Here is a 22,312-nt window from a genome sequence, read left to right as displayed (position 1 = left end):
GACCTGGGGAAAGAAAAAGGGAGATGTTTGGAGTGATACCATTTGTCTTCCCAAGTCACTGTTACTGCAATGAAGCCCAGCTTTCCTGGGGATGGCTGAACACCTGCTTGCCCATGGGAACTGGGGAATGAATTCCTTATTTTGCTTTGCTTGTGCACGCAGCTTTTGCTTTACCTGTTTAACTGCCTCTACCTCAACCCACGAGGTTTTGTCACTTCTACCCTTCCCATTCTCTCTCCATCCCACCGGGAGGGCAGTGAGCAAGTGGCTGTGGGGTTGAGTTTCCCTCTGGGGTTAAACCCTGACAGACTATTTGTGCCATACTTGTATCACACTGACCACAAAGCTTCAGCACTTTCTGCCAGCAGCCGGCGAGACCAAGAATTTTATCCTCTTCTCTTCCTAAGAAAGGAGCGGAAGCCAAGCCTTTTCAGCTCTTTCTGAAGAAAGAGAGGCTGAGCCATGCACTTTTAACTCTGGCTGGAATGCTGAAACCACTCGCTAAAGCCAGTGCCTAGATCTGGGGTTAAACAAGGCTTTTTTCTTAGAGGCCAGACTAGCAAGAATTGCAAAGGCCCTTCTGCTGTCACCTATGCATAAAGCATGGCATGCTTTTCAGGGGGGGATGAGGTACTGGGAGTCCTTGCTAGGGATCCAGACCCAGGACACAAACAATAGCCATTTTCTCACCCTGGCATGCTACAGTGGTAGCTTCTCTCTGGTTTTTGTTTTTCTGGGTTTTTTTACGCCAAACCTTAGCACACAACAGTGCACAGGGAAGGTCTGTCACGTTCAGCAACATATGGAGCAGGTACTCTGCAACATTTTGTGAGCATCTGTCGTGCAGCTGTCTGTAAGTGAGGGTAACCAAAGCCAGGGCTCAAATGGCCCCTCTTCCAGCTTGTATGCCTGTTTGTCCTGATGCTGGACAAGCTGGCCCTACTGCGATAAGATCACGCTGGGGAGCAGGAGAGGGCTGCACGTAACAGGGATGGTATGATTTAATTCCCTTGATGCTCTTTTCTCCAGGCTTCCCCTTCCTCACTGGAGAAATGCAGTGCATTGGCAGGAGGGTACAAGCTGCCTGGGGACCTGCCAGACCCTGTCACTGCTATCAGTGTCACTGCAAAGGGGAGGCTGGAGGAAGGTCCAGCCCTGGTCTGGTTGTCACCACTCCTTTGTCTCCAGTGGACAGAGAGGATGAACGAGATGAACGAGTCAAACTGCCAAAGCCTGGTGCACCTTGCCACAAATACACCCTGCCTCAGTAGTAAAGGGCACCTTCCTTCTCTGTTCTGAAGCACTGGCTGCAGTCCAAGCCTAGGAGTTTCCATAGCAGCAAGACCTGATCAAATACGTACAACAAAAGGTTGCTTTATCGGTACCAGTCCAGAAGATTTTCTTCCAAACTTGTGCCTAGGAGAGCAGGGTCATCCAATATTGGCTTTGCATTTTATAGGAGAGATGAGATTATGACACATGCTTTCTAGAGAGGGGCTTAGAGAAGATCAATGCTTGTGAGGCCTTATTGCTCAGCTTTCTGTGAGCTAATTTCTGGCTTCTCTTCATATCATTCACGAAGAGGAAAAAGTCTCCACTGAATACAGGTTATTTTTAAATTATTCCAATGCAAAAGCTGCTGTTCAGCATAGCTCTCCAATCCAATGGTCAGAGACAGTTAGAAAAAGAAACTTACTTTCAACAATCTAAATCAATAAGAAATCAACCTAACCCAGCAAGAAAAGACATTTCTTGAATTCACACTAGTGATGGGGCTCAGAAAACTCATCGACAGGCAGAAAACTCTAATCCTTGCATTCATAGCAGAGCTGGGGAAAAGGGGAAAAAAATAAAATTAAAAAAAAAAATCACACCAATTCCATTGAAGAAGCTCAGCTCAAAAACTAACTTGGAAAGAATTTGTAACTCAACCTATGGACTGAATAAGCAGAGGAAACAATTTCACCTCCTGCCTCAAAAAATACTATGTTTAAAATTTTCACTTATGCTGGTAATAAAGCGTTACCTGTTTTTTAGTCACAGATCATGGCCTCCTCCCCAGCAGTGAGGCTTAAACAAGCCACACATCCCTAAGGAAGTTCTGCACAATCATCCAGGTAACTCCACCCAAATGCCTCCTCAGTAGCAAGATGACGAAATGACCGTGCTGAGTTCAGCACGAGGAGGAACGTTCAGGAACCAGTGTTCAAAGTGCACAACTGTCATGCCAGCTGTGGGTACCAAATTCTACAACCTCAACAGCATTGGAAGGTGGGACAGGCGAGCAGGTAAACGCACCACACACTAATCTGCTGACAGCAAGAGAATGAGTCAGAGCTGGTGATGGCTGTGTTGAACCAGAGGACCAACACACTGCACAGTGAGCCACTGCTGGCACAGAGGAGGAAGGTGTGATTTTGTGGGAGCTCAGCTGGATGGATGGCACTGAGAAGGACAGCTCAGTGCTGGGGCAGCCCCACCAAACAGAGGAGAATCAGGCAAGCAGGTCTCAGGGTGAAGAGAAAAACTGTCACCTCCCAAGTCCTTACCTCATCTTCTCCTGGTTAAAAATGCCCCAGAAGCCCTTGGGGGTGTCAGGCCAGAGCCAAGGAAGTCAGTATGGCCCCATCACCTACAGAGTAACTGCTGTCCTGCAAGCTGAAAGATGCTGTCATCACACATGTGTACAAACACCTCTGGAGCTTGAGCTCCCACTCAACCTCCACACAGACTGGAAAAGGAGAAATGGTTGTGCACCTCAGCCTTGTGTCCCTCAGGCTCCTAGCCAGTAGAGAAACCTGGAATGCTGGTGGGAATAAGGGACAAGATCCTCCCAGCTTGCGTAAGAAAGAGGAAACCAGCAAAATCACCAAAAATTGCAGGAAAAGGAAGTACTTGTGCGGCAATAAAAGACGTTTTCAGGCTTGAGAGGGTGACTGAGAGGAACTGAAAGGAACAGTCAATGTGCTGCATCTTACACCTGCCACACACAGAAAGCAAAGCACAGATGCCAAAGTGAGATTCTGCAACAGGAAAAACAGTCAACTCCCTCAACTCAAGAGCAAGGGCACACACTTTCAGAACTTATGTGGGCTACCAGAGAAAGAAGGGGTGTTTTCTGGCTCTTTGCCCTCCACCATCTCATAAGAAATAAGGGAAGATAAATGAAAACACAAAAGAGGAAAAAACAAGACCTACACAGAAAAACAAGATATAAAGTCTATCTGAAATTGAAAGTAAAGTAAAAAAGTTTCATCTACCTGCACTTCATTGTTTCTTTTCTGCTTTCAGAACGTGTAAAAACACTGAATTAAGGAAGAAAACTAAAGTGAACAGCTAGGCCTCCAGCTCTCTCATACATCACATGCATACAACACACACATCAAAAGCTTGGTCTGCACAAGGAAAAAGTACATGTTGAGGCTATTCATCCACCACGTTCTCTCTAGTTTGGTAAAACAGGACAGATTTTGGGGTGGAAACAACTGCTCGTCTTGCTTGCTCTTTAAAGTGATCCTCCACGATGAAACCAGCTCCATCCAAATGCCTGGCTTTCTAAAAGCCCACCCAACACTATGCCGAGATTCCTTTTAGCACCAGTCAAGCCAAATCAGTGTCTAACTCCTCCTCTGGTTACTTCTTCAGACCATGGTTACACAGGCAGTCCTTTGGCAGCTGCACCAGCACCCTCCCACTCGACCCTGCTGCGCTGGTACAACTGTTTGCAGCCTCACCACGGATCAAATTAGGGAACTGATCACAGTAAAAAATAAACCAGCACTTTGTTCTGGTTTTTTTAAGGATTACTTTTCAACCCAGGTCAGATCCCCCATCCATTGTGCAGCTGTACAAACAGTTGTATCAGCACAAGGTGCCTGAATTACTGATGGTTATCCCTGTGCCTGAAGCCAAGGTTTGCATTCCCAGCTCACCTCTCGTTTCACAGTTGCTGTAGAACAGGATCACTTACTAAACTGAGCACGTAGGGGACTTTATTGCTGCCTCCAACCGTGTGGAGGGTCTCTTTAATGAGACAAAATGAGGTCACACTGATGCGTATCCTGAGCTACTGAACTCCCTTAAGCTGTTGCTTGTCCAAAATTATATGTCATTTTTGCAGTCTGCATGCTGAAATAAATATAAAAACATGACTAACCAAGTCACTAATGCGAATGAACAGCTTTGGGCCAAGTTCTGACACAAAACTCTCCCAGAAATTGCATAACCACTAACTGTCTTGGTGATCTTCCATTCAAAAAAAGCAAGCCTACGTGATGTGCAAATTCCCACTGATTTGAAGACTGATTTGAAGACTGACATTTAAAGAGTGGGGAGCCTATCTGCAGTTTTGGCAACTCTTTCAATTGCAGCTGAATTTTGATTTGAACAGGGAAATACAAAAAGAAATACCAAAAACCAAGATAAGCACTAAGCAATGATGCCATGCTGGTACACTTTAGAATTGACCATGAGAGAAACAGACTGAAAGCTTCCCAAATTATCAGCTCAAATACTGTTTGAAACAAAACCAACTGAAAGTACTTCTTATTTGATGACTGCCTGGGAACCTACTGGGAAGGACCTGGTTCTCAGTTCTCTGCTTTCAGCTGGTGACAGGTACTCATATCAGGCAGACACCATTGTGCAAGGCCTTCTCATCAAAAACAAGGCACAAAAGACTGAATAACCATTAAAGTTTGACTTCTAGAACAGAGCAGGAAGCATGCTAATGAAACAGCTTCAGAAAACAAGATTTCTACAGTTTCTGTTGTGTCTGCTCTAGAAGGCAAAAATCACAGTCTCTAAGCTGTCCAGCAGCCCTTTTTGTAGAAGTCACCACATGAATCCACAAAGACACACAAAACTAAAAAAAACTGCTATTTGGCAAACCTTACCCTTTGTTCCTTAACATGCATCTGAGGGTATAGTTCCATCACAGCTTAAGTAAATCTAAGTCAGCACTCTTCAAACCCATCGTCCGTCCTGAGTCAGCACTGGCACTCACTGATCCTGCTCAGAAACCAGCCTGGTAAAAAAGTTAACCCGGAAAAAAAAGACAAGTTGTTTTTGCCAATGTGGCTTCCTGAACTGGTTTAGTGCCAGTGCCCAACGAAAGTAAAAGGGAAGAATCATTCAGCAGGGCAAGGGCAGGCACAAGAGTAGCAGAGCCAATTCCATCCAGCTCCAACTGCCCTGCAACCGCACGCTGAGAACAGTCTCACCCCAACTTTGAGGAGATGTGAGTTGTCACTCCCAGCAGAAAGATCATTCAACTTTCTCACCTCTCCTGAAATCTTCTTTACACCAGCTTCAGCATTTCTGCAGCCAAGCAGATTAAACACCCAAGTGGGTAGGAAACCAAAACAGCAATATATAAAACTACAATAAAAGCCTTTAGTACTCAGATGGATCAGGTCCCAAAAAGATCTGACCGTGAGATTCAGCAAGCCCCCAGCTTGAGATATGAGAAGTGGGAACCAAGGCAAGGTAAAAGTTCAACTTCAAGCAACTGTGAAGCTGCTCTCTTATTCAACATACATAAAATATCACAACAAAACTACATAGTAGTTATACAAAAACACTTTTATTTAAAAGATTTAAATTGTGCATTAAAAAATCAGCAATCTAATTCTTCATGTTTTCATCTTCCACAACACACCATTAATATTTAAAATGCCCTATTTCCTCAAAAATAAATCTTTAATTTATTTGCTACCAGCACCATTTCCAGAGCAAAAGAGCTACTAAAATACATAAGGGAGAGTGAGAAACAGCCTGTTGTGATTAAGTAGGGCATGACAAACGGCAGCAGCATGTGCAAGCAGTACCAGGGATCAAAGCCAGGAGGAACAGTGACAACAACATTATACAAACAACACCGATTCATGAACAACAAAGAATTCTTAGAAACTGCTGCCTGGGTTATGTCCAAGGCTCTCTTTACCTTGGTTAAACTATTAAGAAAGTCGCTTCAGAAAGCTGACCACTTTTGCACAACCAAGCTTTTTAGGAAGGAAGAGCTGATCCATCTAAAGAGCTCTGTGCAGGAAACCACTGCAGCAGTTACTGTGAAGCGATGGAGCTGCAACGACACTGAAGGTGACAGGACGCAGGAACCAGTAATTTGTCCCTTGTCTCACCATAAAAGGGTTCTTGTGCCAACACCTACCCCTCATCTGCTGTGCACAGCAGTACCTTAACAGTAGTGACATTCTAGGGTCTTCTCAGAAGAACTTCCCTTATTCATAAGGTATTTTTCATGACTTTAGCCTGACACCCATGTTCTCAGGATCAACATCTGCTGTAGCTAGTTCTCATCACTGCTTGTAACACCTCACCCTGGACACAGCACTGATCAAACTGGGGATTCCTGGAAGACCCAGTTTTGCCTCAGAGATGCAGCAAATTCAATCACTGCTCGTCATCTTGCTTCCACTTGGAGGACAAGCACACTCAAAGGACAGCCTGGGTCACTTCCATACACAATTCACTACTCCAAAATTCAGAGATGAAGTTGTGACCGTCTCCTGAATAAGCAGCAAGTTTCCATTGCACTTGGACAATCTTGCAAAACAAGTAAGTCTTTCAAAGAAAACAGTATGTTCATGAGCAAATGCTACAACATCTCTGTCCCAACAAATTGCTAAAATATCACAAATCACAGTCAAAAAGTCCACCTTAATAAGCTCTTGACCTGTCGCAGTCACTAGGATTGAAAGTATTGCTCTTTGAGTATCAAATATTAATATTAAAGGAGTTTTAAACATTCAGAAAATTCACTAAAGTGATAACTTAGGACTGCATTTAGACATCTGAATTTTTCACAACTCTCCAATACAAGTAAAATATAAGGTGAACATGAAACTGTGTTGAAGCTGCAGTGCTAAGCAGAAGCATATGGTCCCACTTAGATCAAAGCATGCTCTGAGTGTCTCTCCAGTAACAGACAAGTATCTGTATACAGTAAGACTTTCTAACACTGTCACATAAGATTATCAACCCATAAACACACAGCTGTCTTCTGGCAGGTAGTCAAACCTGAGGCAGGAGGAGTTTTACAGGGGTCAAGACTGTTGCAGGACTCATCTAGATCTATTTTCCGCTGCTGGCAGATGACATAGGAAAAAGGGAGAGGAACTGATCATAGAGGTGCAGAGCTTTGCACAGGGATTGTTTCTCACCCCACAAAAGGTGACCTCCAAAGCCTCTTTGATTCTCCTCTCCTTTAAGAGGATTATGAGTCCTACCCTTGGGAGACTTCAGCTCAGCTACTGCCCCACCAATATTACACATTAACATAACATCTTGTCTCTTTGTTCCTATCAGCAGAGAGATATTAGAAGAATTTATGTGATCACTGCTCAGCTTCAAATCGTACCTCTAATGCAAGAAGAGAAAGCCACAGAGAGTGGTATTTGGAGGGGACTCTCTGTGGCTGCAAGTCTGCCCAGTGCTTCCCTGCTCAAATCCCAATTCAGCTTATCTGCACATGCAGGCTGCTGACTCCCCCTGGAAGCAGACATTTAATCAAGGAAAGACTGAATACAGGATCATCACATGCTAAAAAATTAGGGCAAGTCTAGTGAATGCAGTTCACAGCTCCACAGCTCATGTACCAAACCAGAGCCTTGGCGAGCACTAAGCCCAGGTGTGCTGTCAAGAAGTGAGGAGCAGCAATGCCCTGCAAGAACACGCTGGCACCTCCAACAGAAAGCCAAGGAGCAGAATGCAGCACATTCAGTTACATAAATCTTTCTTTTTCACACACACCAGGAACTAAAAATTTGAGGACAATTTTCCCCCCGTTCTTTTGGTTTGTTTTTTTTTTCCCCCACCTTCCAACAAGACACCATTTGGACACTTCTGAATGGAATCTATAGAGCAAGTCCTGAATCATCCCTAGACAACATAATTAGGAATCATTTCCCTTGTCACTTAATAGTGACAGATGTAAAGCAATTCATGCTGCCATGCAGGTGAACATACGCATTTTTCCTTCATAAGGTAATCAAAGTTAAAATGCATTATGAATTTCACAATTACAAAGACATGAAGAGAAGAAACCTTAACAGGAAGGAACACATTGCCAGTAAGGAAGCAGCATCTTTGTGAATGGAGATTTAGGGTGAGATTAGACACACTTACAAGCTAATCTCAATGGATACGGCCAGTTCCCATTTGGAACAAATGGTAAAATGTTCTCAGAAAGAAAAAAAAAAAAGAATGTGGCTAACACAACAGATCTTTCAGATGCATCTGCAAGAACACTCCACCTTTTTGGCTGTTTCAGACTGCATGGTGCAACAGCAAAGTGAAGCCAAGAGTTAAAGAGGTTTAACCAGTAACTGTACAGAGAAGCTACAGGGTTAAAGACAGATGCACAAAAGCCACAAAGAGCTGAACCCATGAAGAATTATTACAAAAGCCATAAATGCAGAGGAGCTCAAATTACATTCCTCAGGCAGTTCTGATAAAATAAGAATGATCTACAGCTTTCCAAGAGAGTGCTAACTGAAAGACGAATATAAGCAGCTTGCGGTAAACTTGGGTTTTTAGTATCTGTTCTCAACTTCTGAATTATGATGCTTTTAAAACACAAAAAAACCAGCTTTGATTAAAAAGTCACTTGCTGCAGATAATTGATCTGCACAGAAAAATCCACAACTAGGACAAAAAACAAGCTTCTAATTGCTATTTTTGATTCTGCAGTGACAAAAAACCTCAGGACCAATATTATGTAAGACCATTAACCTCTTTGCTCATAACTGGCACCTTAATTTAGCACACTACCACACTAGATAGCTTGAACTGAATTCTTAATGCCAAAGCACACCACTGGCTGCAGCAAGGCAGTAACGGCAGTGATGGAAAGGAAAAAAAAATCCCAAAGCAAGCATCCTACACTGAATTTTGCAATTACAGTTCCATGGGCACAAGTATATAAATCTGAGCCTGTCCAGCTCTAATGAAACAGTATTCTTTCCACAGTGGTAATCCCAAAAATATTATCAGATGCCCCCTAGTATCTCAGGAACGGTGAAGAGAAATCAAAGTACACAGTAGATCTGTGCTGATGGAAAACCTCCAGCTCACCTTTTATACTAGAAAGCCTATGAAACCCCAGGAGGCTGTAACCTGCTGAAAACAAAATTACTTTATGTTTTGAGCAACTGTTTTTCTTCTTTACAAACCCCGCAGCATTCCAAACACATCCTCCACAGGTGTGACTGAAATCTCCAAAACTACCACATATTGTGCTTAACTATAGTTCAGTAGCTATCACATATATACACATGACCAAGGGAAAAACAAAACAAGGTAATCTTGGAAAAACATTCATGGGAACCCCCCCACTCCCCCCTCAAGAAAAGACAGATTAATCTTCTACACTGATAATGAGCCGGACTGATGAATTTCAACCAGACAGCATCTTAAAAACTGTCTTCCATCCATTCTTATCACATTGTGGCAAAGAACGACATTCAGGAGGAAAAGAAAGACTGATTAAGAGCCTACTTTCAGAAGCTCATGTCCTGCTGTGTGGAAAGAGCTCTCTATGAATCACCCGTTCATCCGCCTCTGACTCCACTTACTCTTCAGAATTGCCTGATGTGCTTGAATTCATACTCCACCCATCCAGACTGTAATGTCCCAACTTGCACACAAGAATACTGTGGGAAACAGTCCCAAAACATCCAGTAAAACTTAAGCTAAATGGCCTCTGGTGCTCTTCCTCATCCACAAATCCGATTATTTTATCACAGAAGACAATGAGGTGCGTCAGACACAACTTACCATCAGTAAATCCATACTGACTGTTCCCAGTCACATTCCTTCACATGCTCAGAAAGGTGTCCCAAACAGACCTGACCCATGACTGTCCCCAGGACTGAAGTGGGTCTGACCACCCTGGATTATTCTTTGGGCCTATTTTGAAGACAAGTGATCAGACATGCCCCGGCATCCCTGTGACTTTTCCAAGGTGGCCAAGACTCAGCACCATCAGGTCCCATGGGCTCACATGGCTCAAATTCTCTCAAGTAATCACCCACTCTGTTGCCATTTGCTTCTGACTGCTGGTTCCTCTCCGAACCCTGTCTCCTAGCACAGGAGCTGGGAGACCTTCCTGCTGAAGAGTTAGGCATAAAAAGCACCAAGCAAGTCTTCACATCACTCATTCAGCCCCCTCATTCAGCAGTCTTTGTTTAGCCTTTTACTGCTGATGTAGAGGTAGAAGTTATGTCATAATTATCAGAGATGTTACAATAAGAGCTTCCTGAGAGAAAGTAGCTGTTCCCCAATTCAAAGAGAGAAATGCAGACCAACATGGCTGAGTTTGTTCTGTCTGTATTCCAGGATGTCAAAGAAACCACAGGTCTCTTTGCAGAGATGTAAAAAATCAACCTGCTGGAGTCGGATGACCCCATTTCTAAAACATGTGGCAAAACAGCCCCCCTTCTCACTGTTGGCCAGGTTGAGTGTATTTAGCAAATGGAAGTTAGGTCTGTAAAGAGCAAACCTAGGCCCTCCTGAAAATCCCTAAGAAAAGTTTCATGGAGACGCTTGAGCTTTAATTAAGAAGAAGAATCTAAGATGACAGAATAAGGAACTGGGATTTTCACCCAGCTAGATGCCAACTGGCCAGATTGCTCTAGGCATAGAAATGGAGACGTTTTATGAGGACTCCACACTGACGGTTTTTACATATGTATCACCTCAGTGTATCAGACGAGGGGGAGCTGGAGGAGAGAACTTAAAGCTGTTCTAATGCTCCCCAAGAGAAAGGAGAGCCAAGACACGGAAGGCTTGCAGGCTGGGTCACTGCTGCAGGCTCCTGGCACTGAGCAGGCATCTCATCGTGCCACACTCCCAGTGCCAGAGCGGCGGCAGCGCCTGCTGTGTCTGGAAGCCAGCACGGAAGTGCCACACAACCAAACAAAAGTACACTTTATCAAACTCCAGAACTCGCAAGTCTCCCCTGCCCCCTTCTGGGAACAACGTGGATTTGAAAACTTCAATATCTATTTTCAACGATAAAACTGTTTACTTGGGCAAGCAACAAAAGGAGAACAAGAAAAAGCTTTTGCCTCAAGCACGAGTCCCCTCAGCAAAGACATGGATATTATTAAGTGTATCTCCTTCAACAGCAGAGACAGTCTCAAACTGGATTTTCTTCACTCGTACACTGAAGCTGCTGACAGAAATTCCTGCCTGCCAGAAAATGGCCGGACAACTCACTACAGCTCAAGTGTTATGACTAAGCTGATTCACTTCTCAGGTCACGATGCAGATGCGCAATGCAGGCTCCCCGTCCTTTACCCCAACAGCTCCAATGCTTCCTTCCCCAAAATAAAAAAATAATAAAAAAAAAGAAAATAGAGCAACCGCAGCAAAACTCGCACGATAGGCATTAACTGCTCATAAACATTCCCCACAGGTTACGGAAACCACATTCAACTGAGCTGCTGACTGAGATCTGACTTAAGCAAAAATCCCTTTGCAGTGATGTGCCACCCCACGTATCCACGTTGATATTTTAAATGCAAAAGACAAACAGGCCTCATTAGGGACAGAGAAGAAAAGTTCTCCCACTTGCCTCTTCCTACCACTGCTGTTTATCTGTGCAGTTTTCTGTTTCCTAGTGCTAAAATGAAAAATGTGCTTAAAAAAAAAAAAAAGTTGCAGTTTCCTCTTCACCTCCAGAGTGCAGTCCTGCAATACTCAGCTACTCAGGAAACTTAGGCAGATAGCAGACATTCAAACACTTTTCCTTTGTCTCTGCTTTGCAAGAGGGCTACAGAGCAGGAAAGCTAAGCCAAGACCCCATATCCCACTCCCAGCTGTGACAAGGAGAAGGGAATTGGCAAAAGAATGGAGCACAGCTACTGTTAAGCAGCCATTTAGGATCTGTGAAGAAAAACGTTCCTCATTTTGAAGAGATTGACCCTGCAGCAGATCCAGACACTCTATCCAAAGAGCACATTGTGAGCAACGACATGTTCCGTGCAAAGGGAAGGGAGAGCAAAGTCAGCTGGTAAGGAGCAGAAACTGGCTCCAGTACTCAGGAAGCAGCACAAATGTTTTGTTTCCTAGGAATTAGGACATCTAGATTTAAACCTATCAAGTCTAAGAGCTATGCATCAAAGCCAAACACAAAGTTGCTACAAGGATCCATCACAATCAAGCTAATCTCACCCTTATGGCCTCTGAAAACCAGTGCTTGATTCAGTTCACTTCAAGCTCACTGTAAAACAGCTTTAGAATTCCTGTGATACACTGTGGGCTGTGACACCACTCTGATCCATCTCCTCCTAAGATTTATACATTGGCCCTTTTTCTGAGCTGAGAATTAATTATATGGAAATGAACAGTGCCAGACAAGGGGATTCCAAGCAATTGGCTCTCTTAACTGAGGACTACAGGATCTCTGCCTTCAAGAAATCGGTGGCAATGCCCATTCAGTGCAACTGGTGCTGTTAGAGAACAACCTTAAGACCCAAACAAGCAAACACTGGTACCACACCCATCCTCTTGCTTGTGGCCAGAAACAAACATCTGCTCAGCCACCGTGTGGGTTCTACCTCTGCCTCTTGCCACAACCAGACCACATCAGAGCAGCACCCAGACCTGAGGACAGCAGGTGATACACAAATAGCAGCTCTGAACAAAAGGATTGCCTGGCATAAGCTCCACCTACCCCTCCATGGAAGGCAAGGCACTAACAGCTTGATGGCCTCAGGAGAGCTGGAATTTCAGTACCCAAGAGGACTTTAACCTCACATATGAAGGCAGAGATATACCAGAGTACTTCAGCAGCCACGACAGCGCTCGAGAGTGAATGGAGGGACACGTGCATCAAAACTTTCTCTCTCCCTGTCTTACTGTGAAGAGAAAGCTGAACAAACATTTTGCCTCAGTTACACTTGTCCTTTTCTACACAGGGAAGCTGAAAGCACTTACATTTGGCAGGCCCCAAATGGCACCATGTGGTTTTATCGGAGAGCACAGCTTCTGTCTGAGCACTGGTAAAACACTTAAAGCCAGGAGAAGTGCAGCAATTCTTTCGTCTCTCCACTGAAGCCTAACGGGTCAGCGAAGTGCTCAGTTGATTTTATTAACAAATTCTTTAGACAGTCACATTCTACCTGAGGTTATCCAAATGTAAAACAGAACCAGGAATAGGCCACTGGCTTTGGTGCTTCCACTGAATGTTTCGATGATCTTGGTGAAACCATGCAGTCCTGGTGTACTTTAGCCACCAGCAAAACAGCTTTTCAGAAAGGCACAGTTTATTTGACTATCCTCTATACTGTTTTGAAAGCCTGCAGTTTGGTGACCATTTCACTTTCCATGACCCCTTTGTATTTCATTTCCACTTGGTCCTACCTGAAAATTAAGCTCTTGAGATTTTAAGAATTTGTGTCCTGGTCCATGAACAACTGAACTGTGTTTTAATACAGACTCCAAGTAGGGCACTTCTTTCAAGTGAATGTGGTGCTGTTTGGCTGAAGATCCAAACCCTTGAGCAACTTTTCTGCAGAAACAGAAAAAGACAATCTGGGAGCCTATCAGTCCCACAGAAAGACTTAAGAGCACAGAAGCAAGATTATCCAAACAAACTCACTGCACCCTGGTAAACAAGTTTTTGTGCCAAAAGCACAAGGAGCAGTTATTATCTAGTGCTTTCTTCTGCTAACATAGTTCTGAGACACTGATACTCAATAAAACTGGGGCTTTCTTAAGCATCTGAAAAAGGTCAGAGAAATGCAAGACAGTCAGTTGTAGAATACTCCAGACTATACCACTGCTCAGGGCACTGCTTAATTTATTGTATGAGAGAAGGGAACAGCAGATGCCCTGCTACACCGAGTGGACATCGATTCTGGGATAAATATAGCAAGGTTTGTAGGAACAGGTAAAATCTTTTATGACCAACTGATAGCAGATGCCCTCTTCTCCCCCTGCAACCCCTTCTAAGCTTTACACTGCTGAGGGAAAAATTAATTCAGCTGAAAAAGACATATTTTGGGCCTCTGCTTTTCCATCTACTCCTTCTTTCTTTGGAAAACGTGCTAGTCACAATGACAAATAAAACACTCATCACTGTCTACCTTCTCAATGCTCCCAGCAAAACAAGTTTTAATTTAAAAGTGTCATTTTATCACTGTAACTGTATCTACATTAAGGGATTCCACTGGCAGAGCTGCACTAGGTAAGGATGTACATGCTGGTTAATGCAGCTGTCCCAAGCACTTGTAGCAGGAACGACCTTATGAGCACGTCCACAGGGAGTTAAAGCCACATAATCGCATTGCAAATCCATGCCTCCTCCCTGATATCAGTTTAATTTTCCTAAGTACATGACCCTTAAGGGTCACAGGCAAGAAAACATGAGCTATAACTTCTCAACTTGACACTTGTGATTTTTTTTCCATGAGGACGTACCTTTGTTTCATACTTTCTTGTATACAGTACATTCTCTTGTATTGTCAACCCACTAAAAAAAAAAACCAAAAACACAAAGAAGGAAACAGAAAAATCTGACCTCTATGTTAAGGGAGAAAAAAAATGCAGTGCAGGTGCTGCAAGAAAGTAAACAATGCCATAAAAAAAATGCAGGAATAAAGGGCAACATTTTGGTCTTCAAGTTTTGAGTAGAAAATAGCAAAAGTTGTCATTAATATATTTCAGACAAAGTGTACTAAGACTAGTAATAAGTAAGAACAAGTTAAGAAATAGGTAAGAAGAAATTAAAACTAGTAATAAGCAAGAATTAAGCAGATGGGACTAGAAGCTGTATCTGATGGGACTAGAAGCTAAGGTAGTAATTTCATCTGAAACTAGATGAAACTCTGAAGAGAATTTCATACAAGAACACTCTCAAATTCCTGGTGACATTAAAAAATCCAATATCGCAAAACACACATGACACACAACTCAGGGTCATGGAAGGGATTTTGATCTGGGCCTTTTGTTATCCTGTTACTCTCCTGCGGATCAGCTTAAGCTGCAAGGCCCTCAATCACTCATACTGGAAATCTTAAAGCTGTTAAAATACTGTGGGCTTGTTTTGTGGCTTGCAGGATACTCTGGAAGGTAAAGAACAAAGAATTAACAAGAGGCCCAGGCCCTCGTGTGGAAATGAAAGGCAATCTGAACCCGAGGCTATCTTCTCAGGAGACACATGAATTGGCCCAGCTAGTCACAGCTTCAAGCTTGGTAAGATGCTACAACGTTTTGAAGGACAAAATCCCAAAGCTAGCATTTAAAAACGTCTGCAAGATCATTTTACCTAACCAGGAGCCAGCACAACCATCCTTTGGTGCCGCCTTCTAGCAAACCTCACACTTCAAAGGATTCAAGGTGACTTTGGCTTTGCTAAAGAAAAACCCAAGGAGAAGGGAGCTCATAGATGCCAAAGAAGCGGTCCATGAACACAGTTTATCCTACTTATTTCTCAAGGACCTTCCAAAGCAGCCCTTAATACATCAAATCATTATTTCTCTCCCTATATGCTGACACTGGGCAGCAGGCACCTTGAAATGCTCTACCACAGCCAGCTCTGTTCCGTGGGTTTGAAGCAAGAAACTCCTCCTTTTCCAATGAAGTGAAGGATCAGACAAACAAAGCCTATATTTAACTTCCTGTTCACTGAGGCAGCTGCAAACAAGTCCATGTAAACACTCTGCAGGTCACAAATTCCCAATATCTTATCTAATTGTTAAGCTGCTGAAGTAGATCTCAAAGCTCTTTCCAACAGGCTTTCTTGAGTGCCACTTACAACAACTGAGGCCACTGGTTATGTAACAGAGCTGTAAAGCCAAAGCCAAAAGGCAATAATTTGTTAACCTGATCTATTGGCAAATGGATTCACATCTAACTATTCAGTGTAGAAGCCACACATATATAAGTAAACATTTTCTGCCCCATATGCTAAAAAGGCACAGCACACACTCATTCTGAAAGTCACACAGACTATGGCAAGTTTGTTTTTAATCACAGGTCTCTATCAAGTGTATAAAAGCTACCTTGGGTTTTCACACTTTCAATTCTTCTAAAGATGCTGGAAGGCCACGTTGCAGGTTGGTTTTTGGGTTTTTTTTCTACAAAACAGTCTGCTAAATCACATGTATTCTCACAGCCACAATATGTCATGGGCCATCTATAGCTAGGGAAAACAAATTTCCCTTTAATTTTCTCCTCCAGATTAATACAGTGTGATAACAGGTGCCAGAAGCGTATCCTCTCAGGCTGAAAGAAACAAAATAACAAGCAGTATGGGTAGGAAATAACAGACAGTTCTCTTCTCCCATAATCATAAGAAAACAGCAAATGACAGGAAACCTGAAACAGAAAAGTGCTCTGCACTCATGCAAAAGACAAGCTGCCAAGCTCACTACCCAGGGACACTGACCTTTATCAGAATTCTTAAAAGGTTTTGAAATTTCTTCTGGTTGTCATGTCACAATAGGATGAACTCCAAAACCACAAGTCCTGGAAACACTTCACGATCTAACTTGTAATCCTTAAATGCCAGGTTTTAGGAAGATATTTTAACTGGAGTGAATAAAGAGCTTGGTTTACATTTGGCTGGTGAATGATATGATACCCTTAACTATTTTAACAAAGAATATTTGAGTCGAGCTGCACTTACAAAGCAGAATTTTAAGAGGACTGTTTTTTGTTATCAGGCGAACCAAACTGTCAATAGGTTCCCTGTATCCTCAGCTGCTGAAATACACTGGAAGTGTCAACGCTAAAAATGATACATGATGAATGAACAGACCACAGGAACAGAAATATCTGATCTTATTCAACTAAAGTTAAGAATAATTAAGGGGAAAACAGAACCCCCCAGGTGCTGTTATTACAGGGAAAAAAATACCACTGTGCAGAGCCCCTGAAGAAAACTGAAAACTATTCATACTTCTGCATGGTGCACAACAGTGATACTTCTTCAGACTGACTAAAACAGAGGTTTTTCCTCAGTTCTATAAAAATTAAAGATGCATGAAGCACGTCTGATAATGCTTATTGGTTCAGACTTAGCTTACCATCAAATTGTAATAAGTGTATTCAGGTCAACACTTGTGGTAAGAACTGTGAAGTATTAAGACCTCGATTACATAAAGAAGATTTATGTCCAATGCCACTTGTACAGCATAAGAAAACACACAATATTTGGTTCAAATGGAAAATAAAGCAAACCATTCCGATATTTGCAAAAGTAAGGGGATCTATAATAATTTTGTATAGTGTCACGTTAAATCTAAGTAAAACCCACATCTTAAAGATTAACATAATGCAGGTTTTATGATGGGAAGCATGGGGGTGTTTAAGAAACTATCTAAAAAACCTGCACATGTAGTGTTTCCACACAAACTGAGCTTCAGAGTGCTTTAACAATTCTTTTGAGACAGACTCAAAAGACTGAAGTTCTTTTTATTCCATACGTTTGTTGCATGAGAGTCAATGCTCATGAATCCAACAGGCAGATCTTCCTCAGATCTGCCACACGGCACACAGACCAGAGTTTGGAAAAGTGAAATATACCTTCCACCAGGCAGCAACTGGTGTGAGCTCCTTCCAAAGCTCCAAGCCTTCACCAGTTTTATTCACAACCCACAATAGCACTCAAAACAACGCGAGAGCACCACACCTCATCTTCTGCAATAGCTCCAGCAATTTCATGGAAGTTACTCTCTGGTTTGATTGAGCCACTGAGTAAGACATGGGACTATGTAGCCCCCAGGCTTCTCTCCCAAATCCTTCTTGCTTTAAATAACTCACTGACATCTGCACTCACTGGTGCACTGATTTTGGTGCTCAAAGCTGCTTATCGCCTATAGTTAGCTGTAATGAGATCATGACTGCCTCCCCACACGTGCTTAAGCTGCTTAGACAGTACTGTCAAAGGACACAGAACAAACAGCCAGCCCTATCTTCTTGTGCCCTTTCTAAGATTTCTAAACTCGCTTTCGGAAATGCTTGACAATACTTGGATACCAACAGTAAACAATGTTAATTGAAATTAAAGATCACGTGATATTTTGCATTAACCCACTCTGGAAGTTTAAAAAATGGGGAAAATGCAGGTCAGAATACGAAGAAAAAAAAGAAATGTCAGAGCAGAATATATGAGCTATACAGTAAGTAGCCTACCTTTAGATCAGTATTTAAGCCAGCTGTGACAAAGACACAGGAGCATCCCCTGAAGAGAGGGCACCATGTCTCCTCTCCCTACCCCAGGAAGGTAGCTGTGGAGCTCAGCATCTTTGATCATTACCTGTTGCACTTTAAACCAACAAAGACCATCTGTGTGACACAGCTACTATTTAAACATGCCATGCCTCAATAAAACGATGTCATTTGAGTCTGCCTCAGTCATGCTTAAACCATAGCTACTACTATAGAGTCTTATCTCTGTTGACAAAGAACTGGGAGAAAACAGATATGCTAGACTTTCTTCCAAGTTTAGGACAGCACAAAGTAACCTCTTTGAGCCTGGAAGACCATCAAGTCAGCCTTATCAACTTTCAGCAAACCAACCTTACAATAGAAAGGAAAAATAAAAACCAGACAATGATTAGAGTTCTTAAATCATAGTACAGTGATTCAAGTGCAAATGAGCCACCTAAATGGCCAGAATTACTAGAGTATGAGTGAGCTTCGAAATCTTGGAAGTTTAATTCTTATTACAAAGAACTGACACTGATTTGGTGAATGTTTAGGACTGAGCTTTTCACTCTGTGCTAACACACTTACCTGGGCGTTCCTGCAGTATCCTTAATGGTAAGACCATAACTCCCACAAACCATATTTACATATCCTTACTCAAAGGGTAAAATTACAAAGGAAGAGGTAAAAGGCAAGCAGCTTATTTCTCTTTGCATGACATTTAAGGTGGCTGCATATGTATTCTGAGCAAAACAGAAAAACGTTACCTTAGAGATGTCACCCAAGCTCTTTCGGCTGAGCAGTCACTGGAATATGGACCCAATCTCTCACAATCAAGAGGGAGCAGGACCCCAGAAGCAAGTCAGCCTGCAAGATGTTGTATGGAAATGAGTTAGCAAGTGCTAAATTAGCTTTTATAGAGATCTTTACTTGCTCATCAGTTCAGAACTTTCGAGAGCATGTTTTCCCTCAAGTCTGGGACCAGAATTCACAGCGAGTTCCTTTCAGGATGCAAATGCTCTCACTCACTGCTCTGGGCTCTGACAGATGTTCTCTACCAAATGTGTCACTGAGGGGCTGAGGGGACACACTGTCCCCAGCTGCCTCAGCCACCCTCAGCTGAAGATCACCAACCACGGGTGGAGCAGAGCCGGATGCACAACTGTTCCTCACCGGGCCTGGTTCACAAGGCACGGATGGTATTAAGGAAGAAAGGCTGAAGCACAGTATATTAAACCAGGGCAGCTGAACGGGCCCTGCTTAGGCCCCAGTACAAGGGAGGTAGTGTCTGGCAAAGCAGCAGGACAGCTGGTGAAGGAGATAACCTTTCTAACTACAAAAGCTAAATCAGAGACAGCTTATCTATCAGAGCTCTCAAACACGTGTAGTGACATCCTACCAGGGCAGGCACATTCATCTCATAACCTCTTTCACTGCTTTTATCAGATTTGGTTGACACAGATCTTCTAGTAATACAATTATGGCAGCTATGCCTGTGTTGTTTTTTAACAGAAACAACTGCACCCATTATAACTACCGTGGACAGCATTATACAGATGGAGGTACTCTCTAACAGCAAAGCTTACTCCTTTACTCCCAGAGAAGGGGATCAAACATTGTGAATGACACTGACCACATACTGATGGGGTTATGCAAAATAAAAGCTTAAAGAGGCTTGTCTTTTATACACGGTTAATGCCACTCAAAATGCACACAGATGAGCCTACAGAAATAAATCATGGCAAATTACTTGCACCTCAGTACCATCTGCACTAATACATAGGAAGCACAAGCACCCAACACACCGATTAAGAGAACTGCATCTATTAGGAAGTACATCCACCCGAACAGCACACTGGGAAAGCCAAAAATAACAGCTGCTGCCACATCAGAATGGCACAACACTGCGCACAGGCAATGCCTGCAAAACAGAAACCAAGCAGCCACGCACAAACACTTCCTCTTCCTCCCCCACCACCCCTACGACAGCAGCAACAAACCTGATATTAAACACTGGCCAGCATCCTGCTCTGCATTCCTGTCACATCAGGAATAGGAAAGAGGGAGACTGCTAGCTGCTCTTCCATATAGCTGAAGGGTTCCTTCACTTTACAGCACGTCATACAAATACTTGACATGATTCTTGCAGAGGTTTCTGCCGCATTTTCTTTTCTTTCGCTCCTTTTCTCCAGTTCACCCACTTCAGAGCTCGCTAGGGACCCTTTGTACTTACTAGGCTTGTTTTTGACACACTCCTTCCCAAAGACTGGCAAGTCAGAAATAAAAGCAGTTGTTCCTAGGCAAGTCACATATAAGCAAGCAAGCACAGAGCCACGGCTTGACTGGGCCGCCACACACAAAGTCTGCAAGTCAGGTCCAAATCTAAACCCTGTCCAGCACCAAGACTGACAGTGTGACACTGTCAAATGCAAGAGTAAACAAATCAGGCTGCAGCCTTCTGTCAATACCGAGTTCTGAGACTATAAATCCCAGCATCAACACTCAGTGCTCACATCTCCAACACATTACAAGCCAATTCCCAATGGGCAGACTGGGGGAATTCACTGACAGTAAGTGAAGTGAACTGCAGTAAGCAAGGCCTCTGTCAGATTTTCCATGGCTTCAGTATGTGTATTTCAATCACAGATGGAAGAACTCTGCCTCCTCTGGAACATGGGCTGTAGATATCCAACTTCAAACTTAGCACCTGCATTTCTTATCCCAATGGAAAAGCACAGTCAGTGCCGCTCCGTACCTATCGTACCGGCCAGAACTCACCAGATTCACAACAACCTTCAGACACTGAGAAATCAGGAAACCTTTTTACAATTATCTGGTGATCCACTGAACCAAAGACACTGTGTCCTGTAAGCAGATGGTCAACAAATAGCTCCAAGCTTGTACTGGGCTCCTCATCTCTCACCAGTCAAGCTCAACAAGGTCACATTTCAGAGTGTGATAATTTTACCCAAATGAATGAGCTCCATATGTGCAGGAGAGAAGGAAAGAAACAAACCAGGCGGCTCGGGTGGGATGAGGAGAGCACAGAACTGCATGATTAAGAAGAAATCATAATGCTTGTTTAGAAGGCTGAGGGCACAAGTACTACTCCAGCCTGGGCACTTTTTGACCTCTGAGTGCTTGTTACTATAACCTTGACTTCTCACCACGCGCAATGCAAGACAGAATAACTTCCAAGTCAGTTGACTTGCACAATCTGTCATGAGAGGGGATCCCAAAGCACATCTAATTTTGTTTTCTACAATATTTTTATAGGAAGGACATGCCCAGTACTGTCAACCTGATGATGAGGCATACAATGACACTATTCACAAAAGTAGGAAATAAGCATGGGCGCTACTGTTTCATAAATTTTTAAATATATGTAAATATGCACTTTGAAGCTATATGTAAAAAAAAATACATACAGAAAAATACACTGCTGCACTGTTACACACTCATAGTGTTGGTTTCTCTGGACAAGGACAAAACTCCATTTCAGCACCAGCCCCACGTTCCCACCATTTCCCTTGCACGAGCAAAATCATTCAAGCACCCACACCAAGCTTTGGAGAAAAAAACTGCCAGTTTGTCTCCAGCTTGATCAACTTTTAAGGAGGGAACTCAGATTCCCACCTTTACAAGCACCCAGCAGCAAGTCAAGAACCTCCTGTGGGCTGCAGTCTATGCTTACATGAGCTGAAGTGCCTGTGAAGCCACATACTGAACGTGAAACTGGTGACTGGAAGCAGATCACAAAAACTGTCCCCCCTTCTCATCTCAACACATAATCGTGTGCAAGAAACAAACAAAACTGCCACAAGGTGCCTAATGAATAACCAGAGTCCAGAAGAGGGTCCTACCAGCATATCCTACTCTTTCCACCCCTGTGGTCAGCAGAGATTCCTCTGGTAATGACCCTGTATACATCAACGTCCCCCTCAAGGAGCCAAGGACCACTTCTCCTGCTCTCCCCAAAGTCTTTATCAGACAGGAAACAAAGGCAATGCCATGAAAAGGACACTTCAGATCCACCTAACGGGCTCTAACCAGGGTGGCATAGGCTGTTCATCCATGCACCCGGAAATGGCGGTGCTGAAAAAGCTGGGGAGGGTAAGAAACACCCTCTAAGAAA

General features: G+C 43.2%; 1 protein-coding gene across 5 annotated transcripts in view; it reads right to left on the bottom strand.

The window, feature by feature from the left end:
- The window catches only part of IP6K1 (inositol hexakisphosphate kinase 1), a 37,536-nt gene that overhangs the window by 13,686 nt on the left and 1,538 nt on the right, over positions 1 to 22,312 (bottom strand). For 4 of the 5 annotated variants that reach the window (XM_064667944.1, XM_064667942.1, XM_064667946.1 and 1 more), the window contains one exon: positions 18,945 to 19,044. The exons of the other annotated variant lie outside the window; for it this stretch is intronic. The gene's annotated coding sequence lies outside the window, so the exon portion shown is untranslated. The remainder of the gene's footprint in view (positions 1 to 18,944; positions 19,045 to 22,312) is intronic. 5 annotated transcript variants of the gene reach the window in all.

Source organism: Pseudopipra pipra, chromosome 11 (assembly GCF_036250125.1).
Source record: "Pseudopipra pipra isolate bDixPip1 chromosome 11, bDixPip1.hap1, whole genome shotgun sequence".
NCBI classification, from domain to species: Eukaryota; Metazoa; Chordata; class Aves; order Passeriformes; family Pipridae; genus Pseudopipra; species Pseudopipra pipra.
This window is presented reverse-complemented; position numbering and strand designations above follow the sequence as displayed.